This window comes from Panthera uncia, chromosome D1 (genome assembly GCF_023721935.1).
Source record: "Panthera uncia isolate 11264 chromosome D1, Puncia_PCG_1.0, whole genome shotgun sequence".
NCBI classification, from domain to species: domain Eukaryota; kingdom Metazoa; phylum Chordata; class Mammalia; order Carnivora; family Felidae; genus Panthera; species Panthera uncia.
The window spans coordinates 10,213,008-10,229,006 of NC_064808.1; the positions used below are offsets into that span (position 1 = coordinate 10,213,008).

General features: G+C 42.6%; 1 pseudogene; it reads right to left on the reverse strand.

The window, feature by feature from the left end:
• Nucleotides 1–1,193: 1,193 nt before the first annotated feature.
• LOC125911245 (olfactory receptor 10V1-like) lies at nt 1,194–2,175 on the reverse strand (annotated as a pseudogene).
• Between the last annotated feature and the right edge of the window lie 13,824 nt (nt 2,176–15,999).

The following is a 15,999-nucleotide window of genomic DNA, read 5'->3' on the forward strand; positions in this document are numbered from 1 at the left end:
CCTGAAAAGCAGTCACCAACCATTTGAAAGCCTAACTGACCTGGAACATGTTTCAGGAAGGATAAGTGGGCAGGTGTCATCTTTGGATCCTTCTTCTAGAATCAGACTCCAGGGAGTTTGGGAGAGAAAGCGACTGCATCCAAGGAGGCCATGAAGTGATTTCTATGACCAATGCACCTTTTTCCAGATGGTCTCTTCACATTCCCCAGTGAGTCACTGAGTGCATCCAGCTGACCCCAACATCCAATCTGGTTCTCCCACATGCAACAGCAAACCGCATTGGACACAGTTGGCAAATGTGCTATGTTTCCATGAGATGAGGGGGCTCAGTGAATTTTGCTGTTGATAGAAGAGGTCTTGACCTTCACCTTGACCTACATCTCACCTCTCCAGAAAGAGAAACCAGAGAGACGCTGTGGCAAATGCTGTGTGGTCCTGAAGATCGTTTTCCTAAGAGCAAAGACTGGAAGTGGTGAGCTCTGTATTTCACTACAAATCAAGTCATTGGGTTTTACTATGCTTTCTTGAAGGTTTTTAATTTCTAAGTCAAACTTACCTGAGTAATAATCATATCTTAAAATATACATAAAAGGATTTGTGTCCAGTAACATCCATGAGTGAACAGGTTGCATTTTCAATATGCTCGTGAGTTTTACTTTCACACAGCCTGGCTTCTGTCACAACAGACTCATTTTATTCACAGCCAAGCCACCATTCTATCTGGTATGGTGTTGGTCTTTTACAGAAGTATTTCCTTAAGAGCTTTCCTAGATTATCTTCATCAGGTTAAGTTAATTAGGTGTGAGGGAAAGAAAGAAAGAAAAGGAAGAAGAAAGAAAGAAAGAAAGAAAGAAAGAAAGAAAGAAAGAAAGAAAGAAAGAAAGAAAGAAAAGGAAAGGAGGAAGAAGAAAGAAAGAAAGAAAGAAAGAAAGAAAGAAAGAAAAGGAAGAAGAAAGAAAGAAAGAAAGAAAGAAAAGGAGGAAGAAATAAAGAAAAGAACGAAAGAAAGAAAGAAAGAAAGAAAGAAAGAAAGAGAAAAGGAAAGGAAAGGAGGAAGGAAGGAAGGAAGGAAGGAAGCAAGGTAGGAAGGAAGGAAGAGTGATAGTTGTTTGGGGAAGCCCCAGTCATACTGTCACCCTGTCCATCCATTTATTCACCCTCTTCTTCACTGACACTCCTGTCCAGTCCTTATTCTAAGCACTATGATGAGAGAGGAGGCTGGCTAAGTAGTCAGGGCCGATCCAGGGCTTCCTCACCAGAATCTCCTAAAAAGAGAGGAATGTGCACTGATGAGCATCCCCCGGCTGAGAGGGCCATGGAGACAGTCATCTCTCCACACCTTACTCTTTGCTTTGGAGCTTCCTGTCCTTCAGATCATGCCTCTATTGGTTTGGGGAATATTTCTTCTAGGAAGGAATATTTCTGGTTTCCTGAACCAGCACGTTTTTACCGTAAGTCTTCTTCCCGCATCAGTCACCTCTTGACTCCTTATGCTATAGATCAAGGGGTTTAGCACTGGTGCAAAAAGGGTGTAGACAACGGACACTTCCCAGCCCTCTTCTGGAGAGGAACTGGAGCTGGGGTGAAGGTAGATAAGGGTGCAACATCCAAACTGCAGGAGAACCACGATGAGGTGGGAGGAACAGGTGGAGAAAGCCCGGCACTTTCCCTCAGCTGAATTCATCCTCAGGATGGTGGCCACAGTATAGCCATAGGAGAGGCAGATCAGGAGGAAGGGGACAGCCACTGTGGCCACACTGATGGCATACAGAGCTGCCTCGTGCATGCGGGTGTCCACACAGGCATGTCACAGAAGAAGCAGAAGATTTCATTGTGGCCACAGAATGGAAGGTGGCAGATCAGAACGGTCAAAGGCAGTGACAACAGGAATCCCAGGCCCAAAGAACCTAAAGTCATCTGCCCACAGAGCCGCCAACTCATGATGATGTGGTAATGCACTGGGTGGCAGATTGCCATGTACCTGTCGTAGGCCATGACAGCAAGCAAGACACAGTCAGACCCTCCAAGAAGAATGAAGGGGCACATCTAGGCCCCATAGCCAGGGAGAGAGATGAGCATGTGCCCCGTGGAAAGGATGCCAACCAGAGTCAGGGGAGCAAGGTTGGTGGAGTAGCCAATTGCCAGCACGGCCAGTGCGAAGAGGAAGAAGTACATCGCTGGGGCGCCTGGGTGGCTCAGTCGGTTAAGCGGCCGACTTCAGCTCAGGTCATGATCTTGCGGTCCTTGGGTTCGAGCCCCACGTTGGGCTCTGGGCTGACAGCTCGGAGCCTGGAGCCTGTTTCAGATTCTGTGTCTCCCTCTCTCTGACCCTCCCCCGTTCATGCTCTGTCTCTCTCTCTCTCAAAAATAAATAAACATTAAAAAAAAAAAAAAAAAAAGAAGTACATCGGGGTGTGGAGGGAGTGATCTCGCCAGACTGTGAGCCCAATGGTGATGTTTCCGATGAGACTTCCTAAGTACGACACCAAGAAGGCCACAAATAGGAGGGGAGCCACTGCTGGGTCTGTTGAGAAGGGGTGGAAGTGAAAGTAGACCACCCCCATCCGGTTTTCCTCTTTCATCAGACCTGGAACAAGGAAAGGAGTCATGGGAAAAGTGACTCTCCTGTGTCCTTGAGCCTGGAACAGGCCCAGCCATGTTAAAAACACAGTCTGCAGTCACTGAGTACTTATCCTCAGGGCTTCCTTGGGAGTTCAGTTAATGTTATCTCGCCTCCCCACTGCTTACCCTGCTCGCTGCGTGACCTTGGAGAAGTGATAGACTGCAGCCCACTCATTTTAAATTTCTTTTGAAGAGGGGGAGGGGTGGAGAGAGAAGAGAGAGAGAATCTCAAGCAGGCTCTATGCCTGCTGGATGTGGGGCTGGATCTCACAACTGTGATATCATGACCTGAGCTGAAATTAAGAGTCAGATGCTTGACCAACTGAGCCACATAGGTGCCCCTAGCCCAGTCATGTTAAACGTGGGGAGAGTATAATGCCTGGCTCGGGAGCGTGGTGAAAATTAGCAGAGATTCTGTGTCTGTTCAAGCCTGACAACAGGCACGCAGTAGGTTCTCAATGGGGTTTCCCGTTTTCCTTCTTTCCTTGATCTTCATTTCTTTTTTTTTAAACATTTTTAAGTTTCTTAAAAATGTTTATTCATTTTTGAGAGACAGAGAGAGACTGAGCATGAGTGGGGGAGGGGCAGAGAGAGAGGGAGACACAGAATCCGAGGCAGGTTCCAGGCTCTGAGCTGTCAGCACAGAGCCCGACGTGGGGCTCGAACCCACAGATCATGAGATCGTGACCTGAGCTGAAGTCGGATGCTTAATCAACTGAGCCACCCAGGTGCCCCTTTTTTAAACATTTTTTAAAGTTTAGTTATTTTGAGAGAGAGAGAGAGAGAGAGAGAGAGAGAAGCAGAAAGAGTGTGAGAAAGAGAGAATCCCAAGCAGGTTCTGCGCTGTCAGCACAGAGCCCGACATGGGGCTAGAATCCATGAATGGTGAGATCATGACCTGAGCCTAAATCAAGAGTCAGACCCTTAACCAAATGAGCTACCCAGGTGCCCCTTTCCTTTTTGCTTTAAAGTGAGTACTCCTGATCATTCGCATGCCTCTTTAGTACTATGATTATCCAGTTACCACAACATCTTAAAAACACACATTTATACGAAGAGCACGCGATACCCGTATCGAGCCCAGAAAGCAGGCAATACAGGTGTTTCCTTTAGCCGTTACACACGTGGACGTAGAAGACCAGATAAGTTAAACATAGCTCAGGCTGCTATCCTCCCCAGTCCCCAAACTCAGGATTTTGTTATCGTATTTTTTTCTTCAACACTCAACAATCCAATTGTTTTGTTTTGTTTTGTTTTGTTCTGTCTGCCAAACATGGACCCTACTCTTATTTTGCCTTCTTTCATTTGTCCACTGCCATCTGCATTTTTATGGTGTCTATCCTGGATCAACCCCTCTTAAACACTTTTTAAACTGTATTACTCCACATTGACTCTAAACTTAGCAAGTAAAAGAACCTCAGTTTTGTCAATTGCACCTCAGTGAGGCTGAAGGAAAAAAAGTAAAAGAACCTCTTATTCTTGTAGTATCACACACAATTATTACAGCCCAGGTCACAAGATATTTTTATAAGTAAAACTAACACGACTCACGGGGTGGGGTTGGAAGGTCAGGAAATCCCTCGATGAACATGCCCTACTGGCCCATCTCATCACCCACATCTTTGGGTTTTTTTTTTTTTAGTTTATTTCTTTATTTTGAGAGATAGAGAGAGAGTGTGAGTGGGGAGAAGCAGAGAGAGAGGGAGAGAGAATCCCAAGCAAGCTCTGCACTGTCAGCACAGAGCCCCATCTGGAGCTCAAACTCACAAACCATGAGATCATGGCCTGAGCCAAAATCAAGAGTCAGATGCTCAACCAACTGAGCCACCCAGGCACCCCCACACACACTTTTTTTTCTTCCTTTTTTTTTTCCCACATCCTTTGATCTAAGTTGCTAGGTCCTTATGCACATGACCCTTACATTGTATTGAGTTTTAATTTACTTCAAGATAGACGTGCATGATGTTTATGGAATTTTCAATGACATTCAAATGGCCAAAACTACAAGAGAGCTCCTTGCATTGATCTTCTTGGGGGATCCTGAGGCCAGGCCAGGTCAAAAATTCTGCTAAACTACAGGGGTAGGGCAAATTAATTATTTTTGTTGTTGAACAAGTGAGCCAAGTTTTAGTACTGCATTTTCTTTGGGTTTGGATTTTAATAATGATCCTCAGTGCTGCTAAAGTTGTAGAGAAATGAGCACTGCCAAAGTCACCGGTGGAGGGGTAAAAGGTTCAACACTTTGGGAAAATTATATTTTTCTTTTTAGTAGGCTTCACGCCCAGCACGAAGCCGAATGTGGGTCTTGAACTCACAACCCTGAGATCAAGATCTGAGCTCAGATGCACAGCTGGACTCTCAACTAACTTAGCCACCCAAGCGTCCACAAAATAATATTTTTAAATGCTTGTATTTTGTCAAAATGCAGACCATTTTCCAAGCTGGGTAATGCATACCTAAGTATTCATTATACTATCCTCTTAATTCATGTAGGTTTGAAATTTTCCAAATAAAAAAAAGAGCATTTGAATTTAAATTGAGTTATTCCACTTCAGGACTCTAAAGTTAGAATATTAATCTAAAATATAACAACCATAACAACAGTAAGTTTTATACATAAGACAAAAATCACAGTGTAATCTTAATAGGAAACAATGAAAACAACCTCATACAGAACACTAAATTCAGCTGATGAAGTACTATGCAATCGTTTATATTTATGAAGACAATGTAATAATGTGAAAATATTTGTGATATAACACGACACACAAAATGGGATCTTAAAAGTTACAATCTCTACACCACACACACACACACACACACACACACACACACACACAAATCCAGTCTTTGAGTGATGAGCCTGAAAGATATTTTTCCCATTCTGTATTTTCCAATACCCTTTAACAAACATCAAACTCTTATAATTTTAATTACAAGCTTGTAACATGATAAAAGGAGAGACAAGCAGTGTGGTACTCAAACTGCGGAGTATAATATTTTGCAAATTTTTAGAGCAAAGTAACCAATTTATACAGAGCCTTTCCTTAAGAAAAATATTTGGGGGCGCCTGAGTAGCTCAGTAGGTTGAGCGTCCGACTTCAGCTCAGGTCGTGATCTCACGGTTTGTGGGTTTGAGCCCCGTGTGGAGCTCTATGCTGACAGCTCAGCACCTGGAGCCTGCTTCGGATTCTGTGTCTCCCTCAGTCTCTGCCCCTCCTCTGCTCACACTCTGTCTCTCTCTCTCTCTCAAATATAAATAAAAAATCAGAAAAAGAAAAGAAAAGAAAAGAAAAGAAAGAAAGAAAAGAAAAGAAAAAAAAGTATTTGTCTTGGGGCACCTGGGTGGCTCAGTCGGTTAAGCGTCCAACTCTTGGTTTTCGGCTCAGGTCATGATCTCACGGTTTTGTGAGTTCGAGCCCTAAGTCAGCTCCGCACTGCCAGCACGGAGCTTGCTTGGGATTCTTTCTCTCTCCCTCTCTCACTGCCCCTCCCCAACTCGCTCTGTTTTTCTTAAATAAATAAATAAACTTAAAAAAAAAGAAAAAAAGAAAAGTATTTGTCTCATCACAATTGCCACCACGTAAGAAAAGTGTCATTACATGAATGCACGCAGTCCTTCATCCATGTAACTTATGGTCAATCCCACACACACTGTCCCCCCCCTCCCCCCCGCCCCCGCCAGAATGGAAGCGAAGGAAGTTTGTCTGGCCAAGACTGCCAGCTTTCCTTGAATGCCTATGCAGAACAGCCCCTGTACATCAACCGTTCTAGGGAAGCAGCCCCACCGAAGCCACCAAGCCACGAAAGAGCACCATACCCGCCGCGGGGTATGGAAACTTTCCATGATATGGAGACTTGAAACTGGTTCTTTGCACTCGGTGCATAGACGACACATCCCCTTCACTCTACATCGTTCACTGTTGAGTTATTTGTGTACATGTCTCTGTCCCCCTGGCTACCCAACACACTTGTAGCTTTCGTATTTTGTTTGTACACACACACACACACACACAATTTGCCAATGGCAACTGCAACTCAACTTTTTAAAAATAGTTCAGCCAGCCTGACGAAAGCCAAATATCCTGAATCACAGCAGGGAAAACTGGAAAGAAGAATAAGACTAAAATACCAGCCAACACGTACGGAGTGCCTGCTGATGGCTTCTGCGTGACAAATAATAATAATCAACATTTCTTGGGTGTCGGGTACTATTCTTAGCACTTTATGACAAGTAACTCATTTACTTCTCGTAATAAACTTATGAGGTAGGTGCTAATTGGTTGTTTGTTTTTTTTTTGTTGTTGTTGTTCTTTTTTTTTTGAGCTAGGTGCTATTCTGACCTTATTTTACAGATGAGGAAATCAAAGTGCAGATTTCAACCCAAAGGCTGAAGTTTGCACATGCTTAGCCACTGCTCTGTGTGCATCTCCCCACATCTGTCACCTCTGCATGGTGAATATATATGTGAACTTGTGGGAGAATAATGATTTACTGTATTCCATCTATAGGAGACAGCCCATCATTTACTAATTGGGAATCTTAAAAAAAAAAAAAAAACCTCAGGTACTTAATACACCCGCTGCTGGGAACTAATTCTAAAGAAGCAAGTCAAAGGAATAAAAAAGCATTCATATAAAGCTATTTGTAGCGGTATTGTTTCTGTACCTAAAAGAAAAAAGCAGGGGCACCTGGACGGCTCTGATGGTTAAGCATCCGTCTGACTTCGGCTCAGGTCATGATCTCACGGCTCGTGAGTTCGAGCCCCGAGTGGGGCTCTGTGCTGACAGCTTGGAGCCTGGAGCCTGCTTCAGATTCTGTGTCTCCCGCTCTCTCTGCCCTTCCCCTGCTCATGCTCTGTCTCTTTCTCAAAAATAGATAAACTTTAAAAAAAGAAAATAAAATGAAAAAGCAACAAATCGCACAGCCCACAAGGAACTAAAACATCCAGGTGTGTGAATTCTGTGGATTAGAAGGCCTTTGCTGAGAATAGAGAAGACAGTGTTAAAAAATGGGAAGTGTGAATTGAGGGCTGTCGTTTGAAATATAAACAAAGAAGGCTAAGTACCCTATCCACCACAATCACAACACCGTGAAACTTTATAACTGGACCAAAGCCATAAGACACCATAGACAGCTGGGGTACCTGGGCGGCTCAGTTGGTTAAGCATCCGACTTCAGCTCAGGTCATGATCTCATGGTTCATGAGTTCGAGTCCCACATCAGGTTTTCTGTTGTCAGCTCAGAGCCTGGAGCCTACTTTGGATCCTGTGTCTCCTCTCCTGTTCTCTCTGCCCCTCCCCTGCTTGTGCTCTGTCTGTCTCTCTCTCTCTCAAAAAACAAATAAATAAACATTAAAAAAAGAGAGAGACCAGAGACAGTTATAAATATGTGCTGTTAACAGAAATGAGTATGTTTGCATGGTTTTCGCAAACTTTTTGTACATTGTCTAATCACCTAAATTTTTTTAAAGTGTTTTCTAAATAAAAAGGAGGGAACCCATCACCAGAGAGGCTTTTTCTAAACAAAAGCCAAAACCTACCTCAGGCAGGTTGAAAATCACTGGGAGGGTAAGTTAGCAGCGGGATCTTAAAGCATTTATTTCCTTCAGAGCTTGCAAACAGTCCACATCATTCAGATGCCAGGGAGGCCGGACTGCCAGAGTCTCCCGAAACCTCTCCTGAGGGATGCCGGAGCCTGATGTTAACCACGTCCTGTCCTCCCTTCACAGGAGTCCTCACTGAGTCCATTTAGCTGACATTTATTTTATTGAGCACCTGCCTACTCTGGTCCCAGACACTGATGTGGAAAGTGGAGATAGAGCAGTGAACAGGAGAGGAAACGTCCTTGACCTGATGAAGTTTATATCCTCGCGAGAAAGAACAGACAAGAAACGAGAAAAAAAAATTAATCATGTAATTTCAGAGAATGCTAAGTGCATGTGGAAGATACAGCAGAGCGGTGGGGTGGGGGTGGGCAACTTCCACTAAAGGAGTCGAGGAAGACCCCTCTGGGGAAGTGCCGTGAATGGAGGCCTGAAAGTGTAAACGAAAAAAGCAGGTGCAAGATCATTACCTTCTAGAAATCTGCTGTATGACATCATGCCTATAGTTAATGATACTATATTGTACACTAAATAGATAAAGAGGATTTGAAGTACAAACCTCCAGTTATAAAATAAATAAGTCACAGGGACGTAAGTACGGCAAGAGGATTATAGTCCATAAGATTGTGATAACTTTCTAGGGTGACAGATGGTAACTACACTTATCACAGTGAGTATTCTCCAGTGCATATAATTGCCGAATCATTGTGTGGTATACCTGAAACCAATATAATATAAGTCACCTTTAATTCAATTAAAAATTTTTTTTTAATTTTTTGAGGATTATTTATTTTTGAGAGAGAGAGAGTACACGCGCCTGAGCAGGGAAGGGGCAGAGAGAGAGACAGGGAGACGCAGAATCTGAAGCAGGCTCCAGGCTCTGAGCTGTCAGCACAGAGTCCAACGTGGGACTCAAACTCACGAACCGTGAAATCATGACCTAAGCTGGAGTCAGAGACTTAACCCACGGAGGCACCCAGGTGCCCCCAAATTGTTTAAATCACATGCACAAAAAATATTTTTTTTAAGTTTATTTTTTTATTTTGAGAGAGAAAGAGAGAGAGAGCACAAGCAGGGAGGAGCAGAGAGAGAGGGAGAGAGAGAATACCAAGTAGGCTCAGCACTGTCAGCACAGAGCCTGATGGGGGGCTCAAGCCCACAAACTGTGAGATCATTACCTGAGCTGAAATCAAGAGTTGGAGGCTCAACTGACTGAGCCACCCAGGTGCCCCCACAAAAAAATCTTTCAAAGGGTAGATTTCATGTTAAATATTCCTATCACAATAAAAAGTAAAATAAAATAGTTTTTACAAGGCCGCTGGAATATGTCAAAATAAACAGTAGGGAAAGAGCATTCTGGGGAGAAGCATTAGCACATGCAAGGGTCCTGAGGCAGGGATTTTATGACTGGTTTAGTAAACCACGAGAATAGCAATGTGGATGGAGGGGTGGAAAGGAGTCAGTGATGGGGAAAAAGGAAAGAGGACGTCAGAGGAAGGGGGCCACAAATCACACAGGGTTGAGGGCCACAGTTAGAAGTCTGGATTCCATTGTAAGTGTTATGGGAAACCACTAGAGCTTTTAAGGAGAGATATACGCTGGCCCTTGTATTGGAACAAGGTCACTCAGCTCTGATGCAGAGAACATAGTAGAAAGAAGAGAAGAGGCAGGGAGATGGTCAGGAGGCTGGATCTGCCAATGGAATGACTAGTGGCCCCAGAATCCAACTCACCCAGCTCCTTATGTGCACCCCTCTTTCTTCCTCCCCTCAAAGCTCAATTATATGGAGGTCTGTCTAGATGTGAGAAAAAAAATATGTGGCTCTCCTCTCCAACTGTTTACTTTATCTGACCGGCTTTGTAAAGAATAAGTAGCTTGGAAATTTCCTACTGCCCTCTGGATTCCCATGGGTTGTCAAAGTAGAAATCCAAAGGAAATTTGACCTGTAAGAGATATTAATAGAGCTGACAGTTACTGGATACTTACTACGGGCAGATTTTCTGCTGAGGACGTCACACGTGTTATTACCCACGATTACCTCCATTTCACAGATGATGAAACTGGGGCTTCCAGAGTAAATAATCTGACCAAAATTAGGTATCTTAAAAGAGGGACCGCTAGGAATAGAACCCAGTTTGAAGGACTTCAAAGCAACACCCTAGACCACGTGTTGGCAATAAATACACTGGTGTTCAAAGTATGATACGGGGATCAGCAGAATCAGCATCAGCTGGGAGCCTGATCCAAGTACAGACTCTCAGGTCCCACCCCAGACCACTACACATATAGAAGTTCTAAACTGAGAATTCCTTGCAGTTTCCGGGGGTAAAATCATACCATCTGAGACCAATTATTTTATTTTCTGGTCTTGCTGCATTATTCAGAACCTGCAAAGTGTTGATTAACCATGGTGATACTGAGAGTCCCGTTTAACACCTGAGACCTTGTGAACATGGTTTACTTAATCCACCATTTATAATGCTACCCACTGTGAGATTTCAATACAGTTTTTCATAGGAAGTGGCAGCCTCTGTGGCATGAGTTGGCAAGCGTTTTCTGCGAAGTCCCAGGGAGCATCTGTTTGAGGCGTTGTGGGCCATGCGGCGGCCTCTGTCACAACTGCTCAACTTTGCTGGGGCCACACGAAAGCAGGCAGACAACAGGGAGAGGAATAAAGATGGCTGTGCGCCAATAAAACATCATTTACAAAACCCAGCAGCCCACAGATATGACCTATAGACCCTACTTTGACGATCCCTGCTTAGGGACAGCATAGGTTTGAATTTTGAGCTGTCGCTTGCTAGTTACATGACCTTGGATAAGTTACTCAACATCTTGGTCCTCAGTTTCCTTATCTGAAAAATGAGGATAATCATGGCACCTCCTTCATGATGTAATTGTGCATAGTGATACCTGTGATGTACTTAGAAGAGTTGCCTACATCAGAAATAGCATTTGGGGCACCTGGTGGCTCAGTCGGTTAAGCGTCTGACTTCAGCTCAGGTCATGATCTCCCGGTTCATGAGTTTGAGCCCTGCGTTAGACTCTGTGTTGACAGCTTGGAGCCTGGAGCCTGCTTGGGATTCTCTCCCTCACTCTCTGCCCCTCCTCTGCTCACACTCTGTCTCTCAAAAACAAATAAATGCTAAAAAAAATTTAAAAAATAAAAATAAAATAGCATTCAATGATGTCAGCACAAGAGCAGAAATCGTCCCTGATTTATCTGCCATGGTACTCCCAGTTTCTGGCACACAATAAGCACTCAGTAAATATTTACAGAATAGATAAAAATTAACTATAATATATTTAAGCAGTTTATTTCTATTCCCATTTCACTCAGAGGTTTTATAAAGAATCTCTGCTGAGGGGCACCTGGGTGGGTCAATCGGTTAAGTATTCAACTCTTGATGTCGGCTCAGGTCATGATCTCACCATTCATGGGATCAAGCCCTGTGTCAGGCTCCATGCTGACAGCACAGAGCCTGCTTGGGATCCTCTCCCTCTCTCTCTCTAGCACCTCCCCCACTCATGCACTCTCTCTCTCCCTCCTTCTCCCTCTCTCTCAAAATAAATAAATAAACTTAAAAAAAAGAATCTCTGCTGAAATACATCAAATAACTTTTCAGTAGCTCTGCACATAAATTTATTATTTGCCATTTCTATTGAACGTACCACTGGAAGTCCTAGCCAGAGTAATTAGGCAAGAGAAAGAAGAAAATGCTGCCATTTGTGACAACACGGATTAACCTAGAGATTTTGCTAAGTGAAATAAGCCAAACAGAGAAAAACAAATGCCAAATCGTAACACTTCTATGTAGACTCTAAAATACATTGAACTCACAGACACCCAGTAGAGGGTGGTTACGAAGGGTTGGGGAGTGTGGGAAATGGGGAGATGCTGGCCAAGGCTTCCAGTTATAAGATGCACAGGTTCCGGAGACCCCCTGTACAACACGGTGAGTACAGCTAATAATAATGCATTGTATATGTGAACTTTTCTAAGCGAGTGGATATGAAGTATTCTCACCACAAAAAGAAAAAAGTGACTCTAAGGGGAGATGGATACATGAATTGGCTTGATTGCAGTTTTCATTTCACAAGGTATACCTGGTCTAAAAACATCCCGTTATATACCTCAAATATATACAACTTTTATTGTTCAATTTTAGCTGGGACATAAAATATTAGGGATAGCTATCTGGAAGTCAGGATGAATAAAATCAGTAGCTCTCAACATTCTCTGCACCACATGAATTTTACAGTGTTTTCTCCATGAACCCCACCGTCATGATTTTAAAGCTAAGAAAGGGTTAGGTAACATGATAAACACTGCACGGGCATTATCTCATTCAATCTCCGCAACCACTCTATGAGCGAGAAGCAGTACTATCATTCCCACTTTGCAGGTGAGGTAAGTAAGGCTTAGAAAGTTTAACTCACTTACCCAAAGGCACACATCCAGCCCTTGGCTGAGCCAAGGTTTGAAACCAAATCTGTCTGAATTTAGACCTACTCTTTGAGCCATTCTTATATATACTGCCTCCAAACCCCATGTTTTAAAAATTACTACCTACCTAACTCTATCTTCTAAATAAACAAAAACACAAGTAATAATAATAACAGTAATAATAATAATAATAATAATAATATAAAATTATCCCGGGAAAATGTATGACATGTTAGGCCTTTTGAAACATTAAAATTACCTTAGAAACTCCATTAGTAATCTTTTTTAATGTTTATTTATTTTTGAGAGAGAGAGAGGGAGAGAAAGACAGAGGGAGACGGAGTGTGAGAGGGAGAGGGGCAGAGGGAGAGGGAGACATAGAATCTGAAATAGCCTCCAGTCTCCAAGCTGTCAGCACAGAGCTTGATGTGGGACTTGAACCCACAGACCACGAGATCGTGACCTGAGCCAAACTCTGATGCTTAACCGACTGAGCCACCCAGGCACTCCCTCCATTAATAATCTTGAAGGCCTTTTGAGATATGGGGATTAGAGATGGAACCATTAAATATCCTCTAAACTCCCTTCTCATTCCACAATGTCATAAATGACCTTTAAAAAAAAGAGCTCTACGGACCTCAAGCTGTATTACAAAGCTGTAATCATCAAGACAGTATGGTACTGGCACAAGAACAGACATTCAGATAAATGGAACAGAGTAGAGAACCCAGAAATGGAACCACAAATGTATGGCCAACTAATCTTTAACAAAACAGGAAAGAATATTCAGTGGAATGAAGACAGTCTCTTCAGCAAGGGGTTTTGGGAAAACTGGACAGCGACATGCAGAAGAATGAACCTGGACCACTTTCTTACACCATACACAAAAATACACTCAAACTGGATGAAAGACCTAAATTTAAAACAGGAAGCCATCAAAATCCTCGAGGAGAAAACAGGCAAAAACCTCTTTGACCTTGGCCACAGCAACTTCTTACTCAACACATCTCCAGAGGCAAGTGAAACAAAAGCAAAAGTGAACTATTGGGACCTTATCAAAATAAAAAGCTTCTGCACAGCAAAGGAAACAATCAGCAAAACTAAAAGGCAACTGACAGAATGGGAGAAGATATTTGCAAATGACATATCAGATAAAGGGTTAGTATCCAAAATCTATAAAGAACTTATCCAACTCAACACCCAAAAAACAAATAATCCAGTGAAGAAATGGGCAAAAGACATGAATAGACACTTCTCCAAAGAAGACATCCAGATGACCAACCGACACATGAAAAAATGCTCCACATCACTCATCCTCAGGTAAATACAAATCAAAACCACAATGAGATACCACCTCATACCTGTCAGAATGGCTAACATTAACAACTCAGGCAACAACAGACATTGGCAAGGATGCAGAGAAAGAGGATCTCTTTTGCACTGCTGGTGGGAATGCACACTGGTGCAGCCACTCTGGAAAACAGTATGGAGCTTCCTCAAAAAATTAAAAATAGAACTACCCTACAACCCATCAATTGCACTACTAGGTATTTATCCAAGGGATACAGGTATGCTGTTTCAAAGGAGCACATGCATCCCAATGTTTATAGTAGCACTATCAACAATAGCCAAAGTATGGAAAGAGCCCAGATGTCTATTGATGGGTGAATGAATAAAGAAGATGTGGTATACGAGGCACCTGGGTGGCTCAGTTGGTTAAGAAGATGTAGATATATACATGTTCTATACATGTTATATATATATATATATATATATATATATATATATATACACACACACACACACACACACACACACAATGGAGTATTACTCAACAATCAAAAAGAATGAAGTCTTGCCATTTACAACTACGTGGATGGAACTAGAGGGTATTATGCCAAGCGAAATTAGCCAGAGAAACACAAATAGCATGTGACTTCACTCATATGAGGACTTTAAGATACAAAACAGAGGAACATAAGGGAAGGGAAGCAAAAATAATATAAAAACAGGGAGGGGGACAAAACATAAAAGACTCTTAAATATGGAGAACAAACAGAGGGTTGCTGGAGGGGTTGTGGGAGGGGAGGATGGGCTAAATGGGTAAAGGGGCATTAAGGAATCTACTCCTGAAATCATTGTTGCACTATATACTAACTTGGATGTAAATTAAAAAAATAAATTAAATAAAAATAAAAAATAAAAATAAATAAAAAAAGAACTCTAGATGGTCCCTCATTTCTCCAGGGGACACTGAAAGAAAACCATGTCTTTGGATGAATTTGAATGAAGCATCATTATTCATTAATCTCAACAAATATTACTGAGAGACTAAGGTCAGGATTTGAATGGTTCAACACCCAAGTAGATGGTGAGTGGAGGCTCTGGTTTTAGATATGTGAAACAGGAGATACTCATCAGTGATGCAATAGAGATGTCAAGTAGACAGTGAATATACAAGTCTGGAGTTCAGGGGTGAGGTTGGCTGGAAATAACACATTTGAGAGTCATCAGCCTGTTGTCTGTATTTAAAGCCTAAAGAAACTGAACCATTTGCAAAAAAAATAAAATAAAATAAATAAGAAAAGAGGACCTAGGACCAAGACCCACCTCGAGGGGAAGTTAGGGAAAGAGAAGAAGCCAGCAAAATAGACTAAGAAGTAAAATCAGAAATATAAAGGGGCGCCTGGGTGCTCAGCCTGTTGAGTGTCCAACTTCTGGCTCCAGTCATGATCTCACGGTTGGTGGGTTCAAGCTCTGCATCAGGCTCGCTGCTGTCAGCACAGAGCCTCCTTTGGGTCCTCCGTCCCCGTCCCTCTCGGCCCCAGCCCCCCTTGCACTCTCTCACACAAAAATAAAAAAATAAACATTAAAAAAAAAAAAAAGCAGGGTTGCCTGGGTGGCTCAGTTAGTTAAGCATCCAACTTTGGGTCAGGTCATGCTCTCACAGTTCTTGAGTTCAAGCCCCTAGTCTGGCTCTGTGCCGACAGCTTGGAGCTTGCAGCCTGCTTCTAATTCTGTGTCTCCTTCTCTCTCTGCCCCTCTCCCGTTCATTCTCTCTCTGTCTCTCTCTCTCTCAAAAATAAATAAATATTTAAAAAATTTTAAAGCAAAAAAGCTATTTTTAAAAATCAGAACTATAAAGTAAAATTAGGAGAAATTGCTTTTCCAGAAGCAAAGAGAGCAGAGGATATTGCAAAATATGCCCTCCCCACTAAAAAAAAGAAAAGAAAAGAAAATGCTGCATGTAGAAGTGATCTTTTTAAAAACATGATTTCAAGGTAAATCAAGTGAAAATAATAATTTTTCTTTCCCCAACTGACTT